The 16,292-nt window shown below is 50.6% G+C and overlaps 2 pseudogenes; both read right to left on the reverse strand.

Moving 5' to 3' along the window:
* LOC141574911 (connector enhancer of kinase suppressor of ras 1-like) overlaps window positions 1–16,292 on the reverse strand; it is a 95,725-nt pseudogene that overhangs the window by 24,385 nt on the left and 55,048 nt on the right.
* LOC141574913 (ubiquitin-conjugating enzyme E2 variant 1 pseudogene) overlaps window positions 1–16,292 on the reverse strand; it is a 47,917-nt pseudogene continuing 31,625 nt past the window's right edge.

Genomic DNA, 16,292 nt, shown 5'->3' on the forward strand with positions numbered 1-16,292 from the left:
TTCAGAAACCAATTTTTTTAAATAGGTAGTGAAGACAACTGGTGTCATTACCTGCTGGGTGAGGATACAGGGATTTCCTTTTTTGTTTGTGAAGTTATTTTTTAAGTCCTCACCACTTTTTCCCCACATCCTTACAGCTTTGGTAAAGGCAGTGATTAAAGGTCACTTGGTTTTGGGGGGAGAGGGTATAGCTCAGTGGTAGAGCATATGCTTAGCTTAGGTCAGTCCCCAGTACCTCTGTTAAAAGAAGGAAAATCCACTCCCCCCCAAAACGTCACTTGGTGTGGACACCAGTCTCACACCCTCTTTCATAAGGGATTGTGTTTTACGTTGCAGGCATGCCTGGCGCCATTCACTTTCTGTCCGACATCCTGGTCCCAGAGACATTACGGTTTCCGGCATTTGAACTTGGATCTTCACAGAGGGATGCAAAGGTGCAAAGACTACAGAGAGACCCAGCTGGACCAGAAGCCGCCAGGCTGCTTAACGCCTGACATAGAGCCAACTGTGAATCCTGAAAGACGGAGGAACAGGAGACGCAGACACCTTCATGGGCCCGTGTCAGCGTGAGTCAGAGCCGTCCCGTCAGCGTTCCGCACCAGCGCTCCCCTCACCGGTGTAACACACGGAGTCTCCGTGCCCAGCTCTCTGTAGTGTCTGCACGTCTCTCGGTGCCCCGGGGCCTTGGCAACAGGTTTTGCAGCTTTGACATTTCTCAGGGGAGGCCGGTGGGGCCGCCCAGGGACCACCCCCATCTGGCAAGAGGGAGGCAGGTCATGGAAGCCCTGGTTCTGCTGTGTCTCCTGACCAGCAGCAGCGAGGGTGACCCCCATCACTTGGGCACCTCCCTGCGCATGAAAAATACTTGTTGGGCTGACTGCTGAGTAACACGCTGAGGGAAAGGCAGAGCACTTGTGGGGTAAGGGGAGGTTCTATTTACAGGTACAGCTGGGCTGACACCTCCCCACTTACCCACTGCAAGTGCAGCCTCCGACTCCCCAGTGAGCCACTTCCTAGCCGCTGACACAGGCAGCCCGCTGACAGCGGCTCCAGCTCTCAGGCCCCGAAGGCAGCCGAACAGGATGTACAGAAGCTGCTTGAATAGTTCTGATGGGTGTTTGAATTCGGATCTCAGAACATCTCACAATGATTTCTTAGATTAGATTAGTGTCCTCGAAAACGTGAGTTTTTCAAAGAGTGTGTGTGCACAATTCCATTTTAAAATGTGAAAGAAGAAAAGTCGATGTCCACAAAAAGCACATGGGTTCTCTGGTTTGGTGCCCAATAAAGATGGTCTTGTGGTGACACTCGTGTGGTCTCTGTTTGTTCTCACCTGTGCCTGACTCTGAGAGTGACAATCAGGAGCTTTGGTCACTGTTTTGAAGATTGTTTTCTTCACTTAAAAATACGGCCATTGCTCATGTTACGATGTACTACAGAATCCATTAGAATGGCAGCTTGCTTTTTCCAAGGCCCTTCAAAACCTGGGTAGTCTGAGAAGGGAGGCCTGTCGTGAGCTTGCACGTGTGACAGGCCTTTCCGCTCCCAGCGGCCCTGAACAGTCACAGCACTGCGGGGGGTCACGGCACTGCTGGGCACTGTCATCACCACTGTATGACACAGGAGAGAGCCAGTGGCCTTGCCCAGGGTCTCAGCTGGAATGAGGCAGACGCGGACGGTTCTTGCCAAGGGCCATGCTTCTGACTTGTACTCAGTACCTCCTCCCCTGTGTGCCCAGCACAGAAGGGAAGAAACTGAAACCTGGGAGAGGTCTTGTCCTCTTCCCGCACCCACCCTCCTGGCTGGGAGGGACCCTCGAACCACCCGGTGCAATTCCACATGCACTGCTTCTGTGTAAGGCGGCCTCAAAGCTCTTGCTTCCTTGGCTAAATTCACAAAAGCAGGACCGAAGTGTGATGCACAGCTCCCCTGAGCACATACACAGCCTGTTCATTCTTCCCAGTCTTTTGCTGCAGCTTCAAGAGGCCTTTCTTTTCAGGTCTTAATTTTCCCACATCATGTCTGGAGGAGAGAGTGCGAGGTGTCAGTTCCAAGATGACTGTCACCCGTGATGCCTATCAGAGAAAGGCTGCAGGCTCCTTCTAGGTCCCTTGAAGACCACTAGATGGCTGGGGTCTGCTGACGTCCGCCTCACGGATGCCACTGCCCCATTTCCCGCTCCCACTTGGGAGATGGGAGGCTCGGTTCCTACATTCAGCAGGTGTCTGCTGCACGCCTCCCGCATGCCAGCATCGTGCTAAGTGCTGAGAGGCAAGTACTAACAGCGCTCGTGCACCTCACAGTCCAGCCTGGCGACCGCCAGGGGGAAGTGAGCGGCCTCAACGCTCAAGCTTCGGAGAGCCGTCCCCTGGCACAGCCTGGGACAGCTCCTCTGCATTTGGCATCAGGGGTGGTGTGTGGGGTAGCAGGCCTCCCAGTGTGCACTGGCAGGTCACAGCAGGAGGGGACCACAGGGGAGTGTGGTCAGTCCAGCCTTGCAGTGTGACACCTCTGGCACGAGGCTGCGGCAGTCCCTGTCATCAAGGAGCCTGCAGAGCGGAGGTCACAAGTGGGGACTCGAGCCTGGGTGTCTCTGTTCATCTCAGAGCTCAACCACTGGTATGACTTGGACACGCCATTTCCTGTAAGGGTTTTCTGTGTACTCAGGACAACCTTGTTTGGTTAGTGGGACGATTGAAGTGAACGGTCAGATGGAGACGGCGTGTAGCGCATGAAGCACTGTGAAGGGGAGATGAAGGTGGCGGTGTAGGGCTTTCACTGGAGAGACAGGCTTGCTGCTCTGCTGCTCCGTGGTGAAAGGAAACCCAGACCTGCCCAGCTCCAAAATCCCAAGCACCTGGTACCGCTGCTCTGCCTGGTAGCTCCGAGCCTTCGCCAGCAGTGTGTGCTTGTGTGCGTGTGCCTAGCTGCCCCAACGTCCTTCAAGGGGAAGAGCTGCCACAGGGGCAAGGAGGAACCAAGCCACAATTTCAGGCTTACGCAAAATCTAGAAGTCCAGAGAGGCTGGGCTCTCCGTTCCTCTGGCCTGTTCTTTGCTCAGTGCCCCCCGGAGACCTTCGCGGTTCTGTACCAGGTGGACCTGTGGCTTTTGTAGGATCGGCCATCAGAAGCAGTGCTGGCTGTGTGTTAACAGGATCCTTACCCCACTATTTAAAGTGTTGTCCATGAGAGGACAAAACAAGCACCAAGCACCATCCACCTACAATCCTGTGAACACCCCCAACAGCCCCAAGAACTGACTCAAACCATTTCCTGGCGGAGGCCCTGGGAAAGTCATCAAAGGCTTTATGCTCGCCCGCTGGAGCTGCAAGGAAGCTGACAGACAAGAGCAGCCCCCCCACCCCTCCCACCCAGCGGCTCTCCAGGAGCAGGAGGCGGCCTGCCCCCTGCAGCTGAGCCTCACGTGTCTGAGGGATGTCTCTGTTCTGCCCTGACACTGAAATCATAGGATGTTCAGAGAATTCTGCACTGGAAGTCACTTTCCTAGTGAAGTTTCAATCATACTGTCTTCCAGCTTCCAACAGTATTGCCTGAGAACCTGACAGCCACAGTGATTCTTGTTTCTCTGTGATCACTTTGCAAGCTGTAGAATTTCTGTCATGATAACGAGCCTGGTCCTGGGTTCCTGGCAGGCCCTTCCAATCTAGAACCTCCTGTGTTTCAATCCTAGGAATTTTCTTTTGAATTATTCTTTTAATGTTTTACTCTTCTGCCTTTTGCTTTCTTTTCAAAGAAATTACAGCTTTATTTCCTAGTCCTTCTACTGTGTGTTCCTTTATTTCCAGTTTTCCTTGTTCTTGGGGTAGCTCTTGTGTATATTCTCTCCTTATTTCTCATTGCAGTATCTTACCCCTTTGAGGATGTTAATTTAGCTTGTCCTGTTCAGGAGCAGAGTGAATGTGTATGTGGAGGGGCAGGGGTTGCAGGGGAGGAGATGGAGGAAGGCCAAGCCTCTGAGGAGTCCTAGGGCCTGAAAGGCCGTTCTGAGGAGTTTCGCTTTTCCTCTGGGTGGAGTAGACAGTCACACAGTTTTTGAGCAAAAAGAGGACATTATCTGATTAATGCAGGAAAGGGGTCATCCTGAGCCAATGCCAGGTGGGAGAAGGGAAACTAGAGGGCTGGTCCAGGAAGGTGGCTGGTGGGCTTGGTGAGAATGGTTAGACTCTAGATGTGTCCTGAAGCCGGAACCAGTAAGATTTCCTGACCGTCAGGTGCAGAGCAGAACGAGCAGGCAGACTTGTCTCCAGAGTGGCCAGGCCCCGGGAGGGCACTGCCAGCCTCTGAGATGTGGGGAGGTCAGCCAGGTGGGTCAAGGTCCACTACGGCACGTGGAGTCTGCGGGGCCTGCGCTGACAGGGGGCTCAAGGGAAATTTGGGAGGAAACTCACTTTGGAGTCATTTGCATGTTGGTTATTTAAAGCTACGTGCCGGGCGAGCTCGCCAGGGAAGTGAGGGCAGAGGGAAAACGCCACATGAAGCAGCGGGAGGACTTTGCTCCAGCAAAGGAGGTGAGAAGAGGCAGTGATGGGGTGGGGGTCTGTCCTCCTGGAGCCCAGGGAGGAAGGGAGCCGTCAGCTGTTTCAGGTGATCCTGATATGGAAGGGAAAGAGGAATGGCCCTTGGATTCAGCGGCCTGGAGGTCATGGGTGAATCTGTGAGCAGCAGACACCACTAAAGGAGTTTTGTTGCAAAAGAGGAAAGAAAAGGGGCCACAGTTGGTGACAGAAGAGGAGGTGGGAGCCAGCGCCCGGCAGCAGCGCAGCCAGGAAGCAGCCTGGGGAACAGGTGGGCATAGGGCGAGGGTGGGTCATGGTTGGGGGGATGAAGTCCTCCGAGTTCTTCAGCCTCCTCAGTGAGGTCAGGAGCGAGGCAGCATCTGCTGAGAAGATGGAGGGGGAAGAGGGAGGTTGGAGGAGAGGAAGTGGGGGTGCTTTCAGGGGAGCGGGGGAGGGGAGCGACTCAGAGGTCGGGGGTCACGCAGAGGGTTTGTTGAGATGCGACTGCCGGGCTAGTGTCCGATTCCGCTGGTCTGGAGCGGGGCCTGAGCGTTATCCCCTGACTGGTGCCAGGCTGGCCCTGATGCTGCCCCGGGCCCCCGGGCTTCAGGAGAACACCCTCATAGCTCCCTTCCTGGTTTCCCTGGTCACTCAGGATGGCTAGTCTGCTGTGCCAGCCACGTCCAGCGTGCTTTTAGTTGATCTGAATTACTTTTCCTGCTTGTGGGTTGCAGTTTTTATCTTTCATATCAGAGGGTCTGCTGATTCCGTGCTGTGGACTCTGACTGGGACTTCTGGTCCCCGTGCCTGAACTGGCTGGACCTTCAGTCGGGGAGGTGCTGGCATCAGTCCCTCCCGAGACGCCCAGTCCCCACCTGCAGTTGGCAGGAAGGACCCTGTGAGGAAGAAAGCTGGACAGCCACCCTCACTGGATGGCACCGCGACCTTCACCTAGATCCAGCGTCCTCTGGGCCAGAGACCAGAATGCTTTCAAGAAAAGGCGGCTCCGGTTTGGCAGAGGAGGGGAGGGGGCCGTGACGCTGCTGGGCGGGTGGGGAGACATCTGGCGTCTTGAGGGGACGTGGGCCTGGCTGCTGCCCCGGGGGGCTCCCACCCTTCTTGCTGTGGGCTCAGGGCTCCCGCTGCTCAGTCGCTGGTCCCTGGCTCATCTGCTGTGGGGCTTCCTCAGCGTGCGGCTGTTTCCTCCCCCTTGATTCCAAGCTCTCTGGGCATCCCCTGGGGCCCAGGCTGCTCACCAGCTTTGGGAGGGGCCCGGGTGCTCAGCCCCCAGCTTCTCTTCCAGCTCCTCAGCTGGGTTTGAAGGGCCGGGTGTGGCCCAGTGTTTCTGAGCCCCCAAGGGCCTTCGTCACCCGCATCTTTCCGGGGCTCCTCCTGAGCGGTGCTGAGCACCCCGCAGCATCACAGTCATCACGCCCCGAGCAGAGCTGAGCCCTCCTGACACCGCTGAGCCATATCCCTGCCATGTGTTGAAACAGGGTCTAGTCAAGGGGGATGCAGTTGTTTTTTGAAGTTTTCTCACATTGAATTCTCTTACTAACATCTTATTTTTGATTTTGTCCCACATAGAAATCCTGTTTATTTTTGTCAAGTAGGAAGAGTCATAAATGACAAATGTGAAGTGTCTATAAAACACCATAGTTTCTCAGTTGTTTGACCATCACAAATATTTCCCATCTCTGGAGGAACAGCCTTTTTTTTTTTAATATTAACACACACTTCTTTTTTATTATAATAAAATCAGGCAATGGTCTGACAATAAAAAGGCTGCTTATGGAATACTGCTGAGTTAAACTTTACTTACAGGATGTTAAATCCTTAGAACTACAGTTTTCCCTAGAAAAAGATTAATGGAAACATCAATTGCTTTTCGGACTTGATAGTTGCTGCTTCAAAAGGTGGTTTTACACAAACACTAAACTAAAAAAAAAAAAAAAACAAAACCTTAGAACACGATGAATTGCTTTTATTTCTGTATGCATCCACATCTCAGCATTTAGTGGTCCTGAAAAGAAAAGTGGAAAAATGCAGCAATCTGCCAGGACGTCGAGCCCGCCAATGCGGGGGATCTGCCGTGCAGTCCGAGTTCATCCTTAATCCCTGCTCAGGACCGTGAGAAGCAGCAGCACCAGAACCAAGGTATGCACTGAATTCAAGACTCTTTTTGTTCCAGTTGTCAGATTCCAAACTAGACCCAAATGGACTGCAAGGATGACCAAGTGAGAGCCCTGTTTTAAACTACCTCAATTTTTAAATGCAAAAGCAATTACAGGGAAAGAAACCAATTCACTCAGAGGGACTGTGTGTGCTCACAGGTGCGTTCTGTGGCCTTTCTCCACATTTAACCACCAAGGACTCAGAGTTGGCAGGTCTGAGCAGCCCTGGTGACTGCTCTTGTCACCTTATCAAAACCTGAGCTGAAAAAAAAGCATCTGCTGATGATGACAGCAGAGGGGGTCAGGCCGAGGACCCAAAAAGCGGTTCCCAGGCCGGTGGAGAGTAAATAAATGTGGTTCCACAACTAAATGAGGGAGGTCAAAGACTATTTCCAACCTTACCTGATGGCTTCTGGCCAAAGCAACGAAGTGTCATGGAAAGAAAGTGTTGGGTGGTGACGGTGCAAAAGGGACTTGAAGAGGAAGGAAAAGCGGCACCCCTCGATTAAGGTGGGGGGAGAAGATATGGGGAAAGCCCTGAATTTCTCACCAATGGCCAATTTCAGAGGGGAGCAGAGGGGGCTACAATCTATGCTTCGGCCAAGGGTGGTAGTGGAGAGTGGGAAAGGATGACAGCTCAGAAGGGGGGCATCATTTAAGACTTAAAGAAATTAGGGATGCAAAGTGCCCACACACACCCAGCAGTAGTCCCACAGGCTATGACCTGAAACCTTCACATCTACCCTAAGCAGCCACCCCAAGCTGGAGGGCTGCTGCAGGGAGGAAGGGAAGCAGGGGGAGGGGGAGAAGGCAGAGACCCCAGGCCATGTCGTCAGCAGCAAGGTGACTGTGTGATGTGTCCTTTCACAGCTGAGTTACATGTGCCCACCAGTTATGATGGGAATCAACTTAAATACACTTTCTTGATCCCAGAAGCTCAACTATGTGGACAGTGGTTACACTTAACAGGATGATTTGTTACAGGACAACTTATGTATTTCAAATGGACAAAAAATTAGTATCATTTACAGGATCTCAAGATAAACTGCCTTTGAGTGGGAGTTTCCTTTCCAGCACTTTGAGGTCTATAAGACGTATCTAGAAAATGTACTGCTGTGGGAAATGAAGACTGCTTAAGTCGAATGGGGAGCAAGGGAGGGCCTGTGGTTCTCCTTTGTGATGAATTGCTGTGACACTGTCCTTTGGGTGGCCGAGGGGGTTTCACGTTTCCCTTAGATGTCGCTAGGTGCCAAAGCTCCTGCAGGACAACTCTGATGCTTCATGAATTCTGCCATTTTGCTAGCACTGACATGGCTCTTGGGTCACCACCCCATTAGAACTAGTAACTCCATTCATGGTAATTTTTGTTACAAATCTTACAAAGAGGGGTGCTTCTGGGTATTTGGGTCCACATTCTATTTTAAGGATGTATATTCGGTTTTCATAAGTCATTGTCAGAGGCCCAATTATCACTCCTGTCCATCTTGTAAGTGCCGTGTCTTCGTCATCTTCTAGACCCCAGCTGACTGTGCCATCTCATACTCCTTTCTGGCCTTCTTTGAGTTCTTCCAACAGTCGGAAATTGCAAGGGACTTTTACTCCCAAGTCCGTGGTGGCTGCCATCTTGAGTCACTGTCACTCCATAACAGCCCTTAGAGATCATCAAGCACAGAAGCGAGTGGCTGGGGGAGGCGGGAACAGAGAGGAAAGGGGCCTGCAGCTGCCAAACCGCCCGCTGCCCCTCCAGCCAGGAGAGTGTCAGGCCTGCAGCCACGGGCCTGCCTCCCACGCCGGGCAGAAGTCTGGGAGTTAAGTGCCCTGGGGAGAAGAAGTGACCGTGCAGGGTCTGGAGACTGACAAGCACGATCCGGACACCAGGCTCTCCGGGTTCCAGTCTGGGCTCTGCCTCTCCCTACTGCCTCACAGGGTTGTGGGGGATGGCACAAAACAGCCCCAGGAAAGCGCCCAGCACAGTGCAGATATCCAGTAAGTGTCACTTTTATTGTCAAGTTAGGGATTAAGTAACTGACATCAGATCACTTTTTAGGGGAAAAAGTCTGTGATAATGAAACCTGTGTGCGGGCATAACTTCGGGGCAGTCAGGCAGCCCCAGTGCTGGGCGGGACAGCTTCTGCAGTGCTTTCTGCATCTCCAGCAGCTTCCCTGATTCTTCCAGGGCCCTGAGGCCTGCCTTCTGGGAGGTGCTGGCCTCTCCACGTCAGCACGGACACACACAGTGTGTTCTATTAATATTTTATTACTAACTTTAAATGAAATGTAATCTATTAAAATACTGAAGCACTATGTTGTACACCTGAAATTAATACACTGTTATAAACCAACTGTACTTCAACAAAAAATAAATGTGTAAAATCAGCACGTTTTGGAGTTCCTGGCAATCCTCCCAATGACCACTCCGGGGATACAGCAACAGGCACTCTCTGCACGTTTATTCTAAGCTCGCATATGGTGAATGGCCATAAGCACCTGAGTGCACTTCCTTCCCCATGTGCGATAACCACGTGGACCACCCGCTGAGCTGGTGTATCCCCACGCCCAGCCCTGAGGGAAGCCTGTGCAAAGGAGCTGCAGCCATGTCTTGCTAGGTGGTGACTCAGGGTTGGGAAGAACTGCCCAAGGGGACCGAACTCCCGGGTGTGGGGCAGAGGTTCAGGCAGACCCAGGTGTGCAGGGGTAGCACTGGACATCTCAAGCTCAAGGATGAAAATGGGACTGATTTCCATTCTCACTGAGAGGGGAGGGGAGTGGAGGGAGATGAGCCATTAGAATGCACAGTAGAGTAACATCACGGTCAGAGCGCGGCGGACAGGGCGATCAAGGCAGAGCCCGAAGATGTGCTCAGGATCTAAGCATTAAATCGTGCACATGAGCTCTATGATTCTTGTTTTACACCTGTTTGAACAGGCATGATTCTCAGTGCTTCGGCCTACGAAAGATATACTTGAAAGAAAAACAGAATGTACATGTTACAGCTTTGCCCCCTAATTAATTAGGCAATGACAACTGATTGCTATCTGGAGACTAGTAGACACTGTGTAACTTTTGATGGAAAGACACACTACCACCTCTGCAGTCGACCTTCAAACTAAAACTAACAAAACAAAGCAAAACCTGAATCTGACCAAGCTCCTCTACACAGCAGTTTACACAGAATACAAACATCATGGAGATATCTGAATCACTGTGGTGATGGAGATGCCACCAGCAAATCCCAGACTGTAGGCACATCTGCAAGGAAAACAACCTGGCTTCTTCTACAGGGAAACGGCAACAACAAAAGGATAAAAACAGATGGAGGGGAAACTATAGATCTAAAGAGATACAGAAATCAATATTATGATGTCACCTTATTTGGATGCAAACAGATGATTTTTTAAAAACTGCAAGACAATCAACAGAAGTGTAAACACTGATTAGACTTTTAAAGATACTGAAGATTATTGTTGATTTTAATTGTGTGGTAACACTACCTGCTGCATTGCTTGTGGATGAAATGTTTGGGATTTGCTTCAGAATAATTCAGGGAAGGGCCAGAAGGAACAGAGATCGAGCAAGTAAAACTGGCCTGAACTCAAAATTGTTGATGCTTAGTGACGGGTGCCTAAGAGTTCAAAGAATCTCTGTTCCTTGGTGTTTTCTGAAATTTCCTCTAAGTGAGACTGGAAACATGGGTCTACCTACAGTGGTCCGGAAAGAACCCTGGGAGAGCAGTGCTTTGACCTGCAGCAGCGGTTGGGCAGGAAGAGCTGAAAGGAGAGCCCGTGTCGTGCAGGACAGGGAGACAAGGCGTGTTCTCTGGGGAAGGCGGGGTGCGCGCCCTGCAACATGGAAGCATGGTCTTTCCACCACCCTGAAGGCCACACTGTTTCCCAAACCATCTTTTCAGTCTGATAACCTTTAATTGCTAAGGACAAGTCTCCAAACCATCATCATAGCTCTAGACCAGAGCCAACAAACTGTAAAACAAGTGAATGTATTTATTCATCCAAGGGTATGGCCTTCCCCCAAGATCCTTGCAATGTTAATCTTAGCTGTGTACCATGTTACCCCAAAGTTCAGTTAAAATCATAATAAACATGTCTGCTTCTGTGGGGCAGAAACTGAACAGCAACTTAGCCAGCACTTCTGGCTCGGGGTCTGTCACGAGGCTGCAGAGCAGATGGCACCAGCAGCGGGGCAGAGGTCCAAGGCGGCACGCAAGCTGGTGCTGCGAGCGGGGGGCTCGGCTCATCTCTGCTCATCTCCTGGGGCCAGCGTACAAAGGCTCACGTCCTTGGTGGCTTGAAAAACAGATTTACTGTCTCAGTGCTTGTGGCTAGAAATCTGGAATCAAGGTGTCAGCAAGGCCAGGGTCCTAAGGATCCCGGGGAGGATCTGGCCCATGCCTTTCTCATAGCTTCTGGGGTTGCCAGCCACACTGAGCGCTCTGCCCTGCAGACACGTCGCTCCAGGCCCTGCCTCCATCCTCACACAGGCTCTCCCCGTGTGCTCCTGTGTCCCTCCTCCTGGTCTCCCTAGGACACCAGTCATACCGGACTATGGGCCCACGCTGCCCAGGGTGGCCTCACCCTAACTAACGGCATCTGCAAAGACCCAATTTCCAAATAAGGTCACATCCTGAGGGTCTGGGAAGGACCTGAATGTGGGGTTGGGGGGCTTGTGTGCTCAAACAGACTACACTCCTCACATGGGCCTCTTCACATAGCTGAGCAGTCAGAAGACAGGGCAGCGGGATTCCCCAGTGCAAGAACCCAAGAGCCCAAGGTCATTGTGTTCTGGCCAGACACCATTTCTGCGGTACTGTGTTCAGAGGGGAAGGTCTGGACGAGGCACGGATAGCAGGAGGCAGGGGCCTTGAAGGCCACCTTGGAGGCTGCCTACATGCTTCACAGCCCTCCACCTGAGGAAACACACTCGGCCCCTCCCCGGGCCCCACAGACACTCATTCCACACGGCGGCAGCTGTTTCTGGGCTGCGGAAGAATGAAGCTCTTCAAAGAAGGGCTTCTGTCTAAGCGGTTGCCTAAGGCATGACCCTCGAGTTTCCTCTTAACAAAACTTAACGAAGGATTCCACAGCTGCACTCCTGTCTTCGTCTTTATACCGTATTCCCCCGACAGACCCTGGGTGTTGTCTTTGCCTGGAAGCCGTTTCTTCATTTTAGCATCATCCGCATCTGGGGGTCTGAGAATTTCTAGAATCAGCAAGTCCTGGCTCCTCTGTGTGTAGCGGCCTCTGGCAGCGGCTCCCTGTCACCCACTTCGCAGTGAAGACTGGGAAGCAGGCAGACAACCACCTGAACGCTCTCACCGGAAACCTCTCCTAAGTCTCCTGGTTCATCAAGTACATTTTCTACTTTATTGGAAGAATCACGCGTGACAGGACTATTTTAAAAAAACATTCACCGTATCTGTTAAACTTTCTCCCTCTCTCTCTCTCCCACTCTCTGCACGCACACACGTGCACACACCCACCCCTGCTGCATCATTAGAAAGTTGTAGGCATTACGACTCGTACTTCATCATGCATCTTCTAAAAATAACACGCCACGTAATCACAACAGCAGTGTCACACCTGAGGAAACTAACAGTAACTGTAACACTGCAGTGCACCCACACTGTGCCCGGTTCCCTCGCTGACCCGGGAATGCTGTAAGTCTGTGCTGTTGTTTTCAACTGGGATCCAATCTAACTTTCTGCTCTATGTTTTGTCAATCTCTTCTAACCTAGGACAGTCCCCACCTCACCTGCTTTTGTATTTTGTCTTTAATGACACTGTCTGAAGACTCCAGGACTGTCATCCTATAAAGCTCCCCCGTGGGTCTGTCTAATCCTCTCCCTGTGGGAAAGTGTTCTGCCGTCTCCCCGCTCCTGTAGCTTGGAGGTTAGGTTAGGTTTGTGACCATGAGCCACAGATGAGTATCTGAGTTTTAGTTGGTTCAATGAAAATGAACCTACATCTTTAAATGCAGTTCCTGATCTCCCCAGCCTCGTTTCAAGTGCCCAGTATCCACACGTAGCCAGCGGCTACCATACTGACAGTGCAGATGTCCCCATCACCACAGAAGCTGGTTGGATAACACTGCTCCCGATGCCGTTACGTCCAGGTTGGACGTTTCTGGCACAACTGCTTCTTAGGTGACATTTGTGGCTCCACACGGCACCACATGCAGAGGCCTGGCTCGGAGTCCCGGGTGCTGAGGGACTTGTAAACTGCACACATAAGTAGCAATATCGCACACCCACCCCATCCTTCTCTGGTCCTGTCAGCCAGGATCTTACATACTGTAATGGAAGAGGTTTCTAGGGAAAGTAAAAATAAAAGAATTTTAGAGCTGAGAGGGAACTTTGGTATTATTTCATAAACAGCTGAGGAAACTGAGGCCCACAGAGTTTTAAGACTTGCCCAAGGTCACTGATGCTAGCTGGAAGTAGAGAATGATCTTCAACAAGCATTTTCTTACTCCCAGCCACTAGATATTAGTGGCAACTGAGGTCAGTTGGTACTAACACTACTAATAGTAATCACAAAATACTTTCTATTGAGTACTTGTCAGTATTAGCCACTGTACTTCATCCTTAAAATTGCTTCACATGATTCTCACACCCCACGAGGAAGCATTTATAGAAAACCTCTAACAGGAATTTATTTTTTCAGGTAATAAGAAACCTAGAATTGGTTCACCAGTTAAGTAGCTCAACCCTGTGAAAGCCTATATCTATCTGTGGTCACCTTCGCCTTTCCATCATGCTCACAGGGTAGCTGCTGCAGCTCCAGACATCACATCAATGATCCAAGCAAGGAGAGAACGTGAACATGGCAGTGCCAGCATCTCTCACTTATGACAAAAATGAAATCTTTCCCAGAGACCCAAGTAACTTCTACAGTACCTGTCACTGGCCAAGCCTCTATCCCTACTGCGAAGAGACTGGGGAAATGAATATGTGGTACAGCCCTTCTGGCTTCTGTAGAAGAGACAGGGAAAGGATGAGGGCTGAATAAACCAAGCAACAATGGAGGTGTTGCATCCTCACGGGTCAGATGAGGAAGCTGATGCTCAGAGTGTGAAACATCTCACCCGCAGTCACCCAGGGAGTAAGTGGCCAAGATGCCTTGCGCACCAGCGCACGTGACTAGTGAGGCGCGCTCACTGAGGAAAGTGATGGGGATTTTGATGCTGCCTGGGTCTGGGCAGGTTCAAATACTTCAAGGGTAGGATGTGTGTGCCCTCAGCCAGCAGGGGAGGGGCGGCCCAGGCAGTGACGCTGCCACCTGAATAATGACCTGAAGAAGGATGTGCAGGAGAAGAGCAGCCTGCTGGTGCCCACAGCCGTCCGGGGAGTGGACCACTTGGAGGACGTGTACTTTATGCATGATACGCATTAATGCTGTAGTTCACGTGTCTATGTACTTAATGCTACATACAGTGCTACGTTTCATATCCACTTCATAAATAGATACTTAACGCTATATTTCGTATTTCCCCCCAACCTTCTCTTTTCTATGACATCTTAGTCTTGCCAACCACACACCCTTCAGGAAGATGTTTTCTACAGTTGGTGAAACATTCATGTAATAAATGATGCAAATCAAACAAAAATGGGGCTTCTCATTCCTCTTCAAGTTGGCGGTTGTACATGGACTGATGATCACATGCAGTGTCAGCAAAGGCCAGCAGGACACATCAGTACAGTCTTCCTCATGGAAATAGGTGTCAAAAGCTTTTAAAAATGTACATAAAGATGCTTTGACCCAGCAATTTAAATCTAAGATTTTATTCTAAGGAAATAAACGTGAATGGACATAAAAAATGGTCACAAGCATGCTCAGTACAACATTATTCCTAACAGGCAAAATTCAGCAACAACTTTGGCAGAAAGGGCAAGCTGGAGAAATATATTAATATTATAAAGTTAAAAGTGAAAGTGCAACTATGTGGAAAAGCAGGGGGGATCGGGAAAGTGAAACAGGTGATGCTGGGAGGTGCAACTAGGCAGAGATTCACACGGGCCTCAGTTTGGTGTCCTGAGTGGGAATGTGTGTCCATCTTACTATTATATTTCATCTGCATCATCCACAGTGATGTCAACAAACTGGGAGACATCACAGTAAAGACTGATTTTTCACTGGAACCACCATCTTGCAGTTCGTAGGTGATCTCAGCCTGGGGCAGTCATCCAGAATGAGGCTCTGACTTTCACCGCCCAGGAGTCCCCCACTGGAGTCCCGCATCCAGGTGCCAGGGAGGGAGCACGCTTAGGCCTGGCAGGAGCTGCAGCATGACCCTGGTCCTCTGCAGCCTCCCCCCACTGCCCGCATGGCCCCACCCTGCCTACACATCTTATGCAAAAGTTAGACTCATTATTCTGTGCGTAGACTATTTTGTTATTTAAAAAAGGGAAAAAATGGAATGATCCCAAATTCAATCAGTGTTGGGTGGATTAAGTCAACTGCAGAGCACCGTTATGGTGAGATGCTATTTAACTGTTGCAGGGAAGAGGCAGGGGGATATTTAAATGCCAGGGAAAATGCGAGAGAACAACAGGTGATGAGAGGTCCTGCGGTGTGTGTTGTCAGAGCAAAGGAACTAAAAAGTGACAGAAACCAGACTAGAAAGGACAGGCCCAGTTGGCCCAGGGCAAGGTCAAGGCTCCACGGGCTTAGCTCTGCCCCCTTCAATACCCCTGCCCTTCCCCAGCCTTTTGAAAAGCTGTGAAAGCTCAGTCCCTGTGAAAGGCTCTGCACTTTGGCTTTTACAGATACTGTCACTAAAACAATTTCAGTCCAAGTGGCAGTGGACTGGTGGGGGGACGGGGGTAGCCTGTTTCTCAATAATATTAAGTTATCACAGAATTGTGGTCTAGGTTCCTGCCAATTTTCTTCTTTTGAAAAAAAAAAAAGGTAGTTGGGAGAAAAAACACAATTTGATCCAAGATCTTGGATGCTGAATTTGTAGGTAATTCCAGTACACACTAATATGTCTTATGTAGGAAAATGAGTAGGAGGAAGCTCCCTAGAAATTCTTGGTTAAGATGGAAAGTTAAGAGTTACAATGCAACTCAACAGACCTGAGCTCCGGGGCTGCCCCTCCTTGGCTGGCCACTCAGGGCCTGCTTCTAGCACTTTAAACCCCCAGCGCCCAGTCACTGCTAAGTTCTCCTGCATTTCAAGGACTGAGCTGAGAGGCTGCTCAGTGAACCACCACCATCACAAACACACATACACACACACACACCCATTCTCCACATGATCAGACGTCTCAGCCCACTCTCCCCGCAGTCCATGTACTAGGTAGAAATTGTTGATTCTGATGAGATGCTCCTATAAGTTGGTGACATAAATTAATCTGTTTAACTTGCTTTAAGCCAACAGCTGGCAGAGCACTGAAAAATGCTCTGGGGGGTGTGGAGAAAAGGGAACCCTCCTACACTGCTAGTGGGAATGCAGTTTGGCGCAGCCATCATGGAAAACAGTATGGAGATTCTTTCAAAGACTAAAAATAGACTTACCGTATGACCCAGCAATCCCACTTCTGAGCATATATCCAGAAGGAACCCTACTTCAAAAAGACACTTGCACCC

This window comes from Camelus bactrianus, chromosome 24 (assembly GCF_048773025.1).
Source record: "Camelus bactrianus isolate YW-2024 breed Bactrian camel chromosome 24, ASM4877302v1, whole genome shotgun sequence".
NCBI classification, from domain to species: Eukaryota; Metazoa; Chordata; class Mammalia; order Artiodactyla; family Camelidae; genus Camelus; species Camelus bactrianus.